Source organism: Micropterus dolomieu, linkage group LG06 (assembly GCF_021292245.1).
Source record: "Micropterus dolomieu isolate WLL.071019.BEF.003 ecotype Adirondacks linkage group LG06, ASM2129224v1, whole genome shotgun sequence".
In the NCBI taxonomy this organism is placed as follows: domain Eukaryota; kingdom Metazoa; phylum Chordata; class Actinopteri; order Centrarchiformes; family Centrarchidae; genus Micropterus; species Micropterus dolomieu.
Window position 1 is genome coordinate 25,742,220 of NC_060155.1, and position 8,185 is coordinate 25,750,404.

Genomic DNA, 8,185 nt, shown 5'->3' on the forward strand with positions numbered 1-8,185 from the left:
GCGCCTCACTGGATGACGTCACATTGTCAGTTTAATTTTTTTGCCATCATTTTGTCTCTTTGAAATTAATGATGATGTAGTTTTTTTCTTAGTCCTGTGTCTGTCTGAACACTGCTTTCTTTGGTCCTTTAAGGAATCATTTGTTTTGGTTATGGCAACCAAAAACCTAGTGGATATGCAGCTTCCATGCTACTATGTTAAGATTGTAAATAATGATTCCTGCAGTAGATTGGCTTTTTAAAACCATCAAGCCATTATTCTTGCAAAAGACTAATTTCCCAAGCAGAGAGAACACCTTTTTCTGCAGTAAATCTGTATGCAGGATTTAGAGATATTTACAGTGGCTGAAAAAGTCTGAAAACGGTCCAACACATTTTCATTAGGATAAATGTGCTGCAGCTTCACAACCGATGCCAGTTCAAAAACACACATTTCTCCTAATGGAAATGTTGTTAACAAAAGTTGGACTAGGTATCTGTGTGTGTGTGTGTGTGTGTGTGTGTGAGTTGTTACATGTCTGGATCAGACTGTGTAATTTTAGGAGCTGGTTTGTATTGGCCAACAATGTGAATAAATTACTTACACTCCCGTTCCTTCAAGAGAATCGTCTTCCACTCTGCCAGACGGAGGGCCTCACACACTTCCTTTCTCTACATGTGTGTGTTTGTGTGTGTGTCCCACTTGGCCTAACACCTCCAGACGGAGACAGGATATATTGATGTCAATTTAATATTTTGGAGATAGACTCAAAGTATCGATTTTAACTATATTTCTGTCCTCTATGTTTTGTGACGATTTGTAATGCAATTATGGAAAGCAATATCTGACTTATAAATTAACCAACTAAGACAATGCCAGCGTTCCTTCTGAAACTGAGCATAAATTGCAGACAATATTTAAAAAATACATTTACTTTAAATTACATTAGAATTGGTGACACCAATTCCAGAAATGTAATCTTAGAACTTCCAAGTTTCAAGTTCATACACCAATAATAACAACTGCCAGGGTCAGATGGTGCATTTTCTTTTCAATATATGTCTGTTATTCTTTCACTTAATCAGTAGTCAAAGTTTAGCTAGACATGCCTTGAAAACTCCACAGGCATCCGGTCTTACTAGCAATACCATTACTATTGGATGATTTTGCAGGATTCACTGACTTAGACTGACAATTAATGTTGGCTTGTTCTGCCATAACCACATAGCATAATATTTTTAGAGTTTTCGTTTCCTAACAATAACCTCAATTTAACCGTAATGTAGCGGTCGAGTATTAATGCGCATGTTCAAGATCTTAACGATGTATGAAGTTCCATAATCCAACCTACAACTGTGTTAACTGGCTTCAAATGAGGCTTAAAGGGACTATATGTAAGTTTTTCAATGAAATTAATAAAATTTTCATTGCATCATTGCCAATGGGCTCAAAACTCACATATGAAGCACACGTCTGTTTTCTCCGTTGCTTGCATCAGCCACTATTCTGCTTTTAATGTGAGGTCTCCGGGTCGGATTCAGCCCTGTGTGCGCTCTGGAGCCTCTCTCAGACTACAGCGACAACACGGCAGCTAACAACATGCAGCCCACTAACACCATAAAACAACCAGCTCACAGAAAAACACAGGCTCCACATAAGGATACAAAACAACAATAAAGGTTTATGTGCTGAAGCCCATCAGACCAAACGGGTTCAGATGATGTCGAGTAAGAACAAAGTGAGCATTAGCAAAGCTGGAGAAACAGAGAAAGTCACGTTAGCTCCCCGGCTAACGCCGAGCTGTTGCTAATGTTATCTGGTGCAAAGTTATATCGCTTTCCACATTACTTCACCAACTGACCCATGTTGCTATCCTGTGTACCACTGTTGATTTAGCCTGAAAGAAAGGATGTAATGGCAAAAAGCAAATGTGGAGAGATTTGTTGACGTTAACCTATAGTGATGCAGCCAGCTAACGCTACAGTACCTGCCGCTGTTGGCTTTGTAACGTTCAGTTTAGGTTTATTGTGGTTTTACCGATACTCAGGTATACAACTTCTCCACCTCTCAGTCACTGTAACAAACGTGACCCACATAACATGAAACACTTCAACAAAACGATCAAAGCAACACAAATGAAGAGGTATCCACTATCACTAGTTACAGTAAAGTTAGTTACTGCGGTCTAACTGAATGAAACGTACGGAGTCGGTGTTGATCTGCCTCTGAGCCGGGAACGTTGAAGTAACAGAGCCTAAACACGTCAGGAGAAAAGCTACAGCCTGCATGCTGGTGTTTCTGCGTTTATTGTGGTATTTCTGTATGAAAGCAGTTGTGTTTCGTATTATGCTCGCTCATGAGTTCAAGCGAGCACGCGTACGAGCACACGCCTGGTTGCAATCTTTGAACCGCACCGCTAGTGGCCGCTGGAAACTCCATTATGCCCCTTTAACGTTCACATAATTTCTCTTGGCTGTCCCTCAATATTAAACATAGCTCCAGCGTGAGAGCAATAGCCACATTAAGCACGGAATGTGTTAACAACACATTCAACAGGCTAACCTGTGAAACCCCTCGTTGGTTTAATCCTTTTGAACCAAGAGGCACCACGAAGGCAGCACCAAATCTATGTGGAATTATGTAGCTGCAGACCAACTGTTTGATGACCACAGCAAATCAAATTAGCGCATGGTTAGGTGCTTTTAGACATAATTAGAGAAAAGCTTTATATAATTTGGGTGGGTTTTGAGCCAGCGGCTGCCCTGACTGTGTTGGTTTCTGCCCAGCCAGAATCTACTGGCCTATTGTTTGTGTACCACCCAGCCAACTGACCGGACGTTTACCTCCATTACCTCTCCGTGTTTACCTCCAAAGTTGGCCCAGAATAACCTGTCACTCAGCAGCCACTATTCAACCATTTCCTCCAATAGCGTGACTCTGCGGTACAAGGGGGCGGGAACTGGATTAAAACAGGATAGAATGAGGAAAACAAGATGTGACAGAGAGGAGGGTTTCACAAAGGACAGGAAACAGACATGTCAAAGAGAACAGGAGGGAGAGATTGAGGGAGAGATAGAAGGAGGAAAGTCTAGGGGTAGGAGAGGAGTAAGAAAAGTGAAGTGGTAAATGGGGCTTAGGAGAAAACTGAATGAGACAGAAAAAGAAAGAGCGGGAGAATACAGGAGAGGAGGAAGGAAACTGAAGGAAGGACAGAGTAAGAGTAACAAAGGAAGAAAGTACAGAAGTTGTAATAATGAAATTAATAAAGAACCAGAAAAAATAAAGTAAGAGGCCAGACAAAAACATTCCTACTTCAGCTTTGAAGTCCACTTTTAGATACAAAGTGGTTTAGTGTTGGTATGATTTGATAAACAGTAGTGACTTGATGTGAGTGCTGTGGCAGTGAAGTGATGACGGTTCACTAATCACAGAAGTGAGTCAAAGCTTTTGGTTTTCATCAGTGTTAGTCAGCAGACTGACAGACATAGCTTTGATCTCTAACTTTGATTCTCAGCACCCAGACCTGAGGACAAACCGGAGTATATTGCATTCATTTCATTAATCTTATGACAATTATTATTATTATTATCAAGTGGATAAACATATAATTCACATAAAATAAGTATTCTAAGATCTGTTTTTCTTCATATTTGTATAGTATTGTATTTGTATTCTGTTCTGCATCATAACACTAGTAAAGTATATGTATACATGCTATATTTACTTCCCAAAACTTCCTGATGATGCAGTCTCTGAATGACAAAAAATGCCATAGGACTAACCTGTGAGACTTGCAGGACAATAAAAAAAGTCTGCTTAATTACAAGCACAATCTTATCACCGTGTTCCCAGATCACATATATACTTTGTTGCAGTAAGTAATCCATAAACCAATTTAGTGGCCAAAATGTCTTTAAAGGTGCTTATTCAACAATTGTTGATGTGATATTTCACGAGGGAACATTAACAATGAACAAAATTACATCATGTACATGTAATGTAATGTACATGCAATGTATAAGAGTACCCATTTATATAACCCAATATCACAAATCACAGTTTACCTCAAGGGGTTTTATAACATGTACAGAATTCAATATCCATTCAATTGGCATATGAGTTTGAGAACAACAAAATCAAGTAAACAATAATACCTCAGTATTTGACTTGTGTTTCCACGAAATATTTACACAATGACATTTCGGATAAACAATCAGTAATGTTGTGATGATGACTAGCAGATGGAGGCAACAACTGAAAACTGCAACAACTGAAAACCGCATCAATTTACTGAAATGCAGCCTTTAAATCCTGGGAAAGATTACACACGTCATGTCACGATATCCAAAATTAGAACATATCTATTCTTTTATTATCACATAAGTAAAATCAATATATTGCCCAACCTATTGAGTTAAACATGTATGGTGAAACATCCTAGCAACCATCCGGTACACCACATCAACAGATAAGCTGTCAAAAAAATTTCAAAACCAAACTGACAACAGAAAACAAGCTGAGAGGCAGGCCTGCTCTCACAGTAAGTTATAACACCTTTGTCCAGCAATAGGAGCTCAACCCTTCAATTTGAAAATGAAGGCTTCCAGAAAGGAAAAAGTCTTTCTCATGTTTTTGGAATACGCAACTGAAAGTCAACAGCCAGGGCAAAGGAGATGTAGCCCATGTCATGATAATTCCCTGAACCTAAACAAGTATTTTTGTGCCAAAACTTAAACCTTAACCTTAAACCAAATCTATTAGTGTTCATCATTCACATCATAAAACTGATACATTTTTCAGCCGCAATTTGTAATGATTGTGCAAGGCATGATGTCGTCCTGCTGATAGGAGCATCCGAACAGAACACACTTCTACAGTATGTGTTGCTCTAGAGAGCATGGACAAACCATATGTTTAATTCATTAATTTGGAGAGTCTTTCTTTCACTCCTTTCCACCCAAAAAATGCATGCGCTAGCCAGATCACGATCTTTATGACACTATCACTTTTGTCCACAGGGGCCACTATCATGGATGCATTAAGAACAGTACTTGAGTAAATGTTAACTTTTTTCCACCGAAATTGCCCATAGGTGAATGTGAGTATGTCCAGGGTGTACCCCATCTCTTGCTCAGTGTCAGCTGGGATAGGCTCCAACCCCCTTGCAACCCTGCACAGGTAAAGCGGGTATAGATAGGGGATGGATGGTTATGATCAGCATAACAATAAAAAGATTAACACCAAAGAAAACAGTTTCAAATAAATAATAGTAAAATAATCCTAACCCTAACCTTCAGTTTTCAGGTCCAAGCACTAACTTATATGAGGATATTGTAAAAACAACGAAATCTCAGCTCTAAAAATGACAGCTCTATCCATAATTCATGATGTGAGTATTTGAGTGCCTGCATCAAAGAGTGTGTAAAGGCCCTTTTTGTTACAATAAAAACACTGAAATCCAGAGGCTTTGACTGACCACAGTGGTCTCAGCAGAACATTAGCACGCTAGCTAGCCCCTGAGGAGAAAACACTGTTTCCTTTGGAGCAGTGAGGGAGCTTTGAAAAGTCTACTGACTCAAGTTTGGACTGCAGATGACAGGCAAAGAAAACACAACAGAACGTGATAATATCTCAGCTAAGTTTCATAACAGAGCAGTAAACATTGGTTATCTACGATACCTACGATAAATGAGTTAACTTTGCTTTGACTTTTAAACTTCAGACATTATGTGCCCTCATCATCTTCCTCAACCAACTGCTGATTTGTTTTCTACCACCCAGTTAACTAAGTCCTGATGACTCTAAAAGGCAGGGTCCAAAACCAGCTGCCTCCTATGTTTGTCATTTTCATTCATGCCAAATGCATGGATTCAATTATGAATGAATATTCTAATCAGTGAAGAAAGATGGGTCTCCGACATTGACAGTTGTGTTGGACAGATTTGTGCAGCAGTGCAGAGAGAGAGAGACAGTCAAGGCGCTGCGCGAATATATGCATGTTGAAAGGTCTCTCTAACTATGCTACTTCCTGCTAACGCAAGCAAGCCAGTCAAACGCTCGAATACCAATAGAACCAATGGACATAATAATAAGCCATCTACTATTGTATTCAGTGTGAACAGGTGCACTCAGTCTCTCTCTATCACAACTCAACAGACTAGTGGTCATATTGTCACAGCTGAATACACAGCTATGACAGTGATGTGTGACAGTGAAACCACTTATTAAATCAACATGTCCATAACGTATTAACTTTAAATAGGCTAAAACAAATGCTTTCATACGATTTGATTGGAAAGACTTTTGCAAAGGATTTTTCATGAACATCATGAACATCAGTGGAGCAGAAGTAGTAGGCCTTGTGTGCAGTATTGGAGCATGTAAGGCCTAATTTCTTTTACGAATGATTTCTTGTCCGAAGTACAGCTACTCGCGCAGCACTGAGTTGCTGTTTGTCTTCAAACAGCTCACTCTTCGTGAGCTCCACAGAGCGCCTGTTCTTGCGGTCACTTTGTTGGTCGGTCTAGAAAATATCCTTTTCACATAACCAGTGGATGCTGTAATGATTATGATGTGGCTGTTGATGGACAGGATGAGAAAATGCAAATGAACTAAAGTAATTGTAAAGGGTGGTGTGAACACTGACAAACATTAATTTAATTTATCACCATTTTTATGATTGTCAGTATATTTATATTTACTGTTTCAGTTTTTATTCAGCCTATTGTTAATTCTATATTATTGAAGGATGCTATTCTATAAATTGGTTAAGCATAACACATAGTTGTTCATGTTCTTCACATAGGCACTATAATTTGATAATTAAATGTGTATTAAATAGCCTATATCTCTCTATAGCTCTCTTTTTAAATTAATGCTGATGTGTCTGTATACCTCTACCTTAAAAAACAAACAAATCATACCATAATGTGGACATGGGATTCATTTACATTGTGACAATATTTCTTAAGAAATAGGCAGCATATGAAATCCAGAATAATCAATCAGAAATTTAGTATATTTTATTAAATCTGCCTTGTTTTTAAAAAGCCTTGGCATGCTGTCACACGTCTGACAGGCCACCATGCACCACACAGAACACTGGCCGACAAATTGTGACGTTTGGCATGATACTCACCAAGTAGGCTATTTGATTTCTCCCGCTCTCGTCGTTTTCGGTACTTTTACATCTGCGTTCGTTTCAGAGGGGACGCGGGGGGTTCCTGGAGCTGCCACCGCAGTTGTTTCAACTCGACTTCCAGCCCAGAGACCCTTATCTGTCTCCGATTGGCCCTGAACCTGACGCTATTAATCAAACCACAATAGCAGCAAGTATTACCCAGTCAAGGGTAGAAAAGGAGAAATCTTCACAGACTGTGGGTGGGATGATTAGCATGGGATGCATTAAAGACAACTCGGAAATACAGGACAAACCACGTCCCGTATTGATTCAAAATGGGACGCGCTTTTTAGTTCTCAAGTACGGGGCAGGTGGCAACCTTAACGACAGACCCCCCCATGATCCTATGTAAAGGAAGAAGGAGATGATAAGAAGAGAAAGGGTACTGAATATGAGAGCAAAGAAGAGGAGATGGGTTAAGTAGGTATTTACGGGAGTGGCATGACTGTGGTATATTCCTGCTACTGCAACTCTGCTTTGGTTTGCTACGGCGTTGTGGGGGAGCTTTGGTGGGAAATCCGCCATTGCACTCAGGTATGATGGATTCCCAATAGGTTCCAGTTATTTGAACGAAGATTGAATGGATCTGAGATCATTGAGATCTGAACTAATGTAGCAGTAGTAAACAACAGGAAGGTTAGGTTGTTCTGGTCGTAAAAGTGACGTAAACTCTTCCAAGCTAACCAGTAAGACGAGAGGGTTGAGGTATTGTATTGTATTAGGGCAGGGTTTAAATGTTAAGCGTGTTAGCAGAATACGTAGGAACCGTTGGTGGAGAAAGAGAAAGAGAGTCAACGATGGCCGGGAACATGAGCGCGCCAGTTTCGGTGACGCATGAATGTCATGATACATGAGGCGTTGGTGTGACCTTTGATGATTATGTCTATGCATGCGAGGTTGTCGTGTATGTCCATGGTTCAACTTTTTGGATGGACTTGCAGGACCATTCATAGCCACACAGAATGAATGCTGCTATTATGTGGTAGATTTGGAAGAGATTGGAGGAATCAATCTGGCATTCACTTG

General features: G+C 39.8%; 1 long non-coding RNA gene across 1 annotated transcript in view; it reads right to left on the reverse strand.

The window, feature by feature from the left end:
- LOC123972809 overlaps nucleotides 1-852 on the reverse strand; it is a 12,143-nt gene extending 11,291 nt beyond the window's left edge. The window contains exon 1 of the long non-coding RNA XR_006825476.1: nucleotides 584-852. This is a non-coding gene — a long non-coding RNA (uncharacterized LOC123972809). The remainder of the gene's footprint in view (nucleotides 1-583) is intronic.
- Nucleotides 853-8,185: the final 7,333 nt, after the last annotated feature.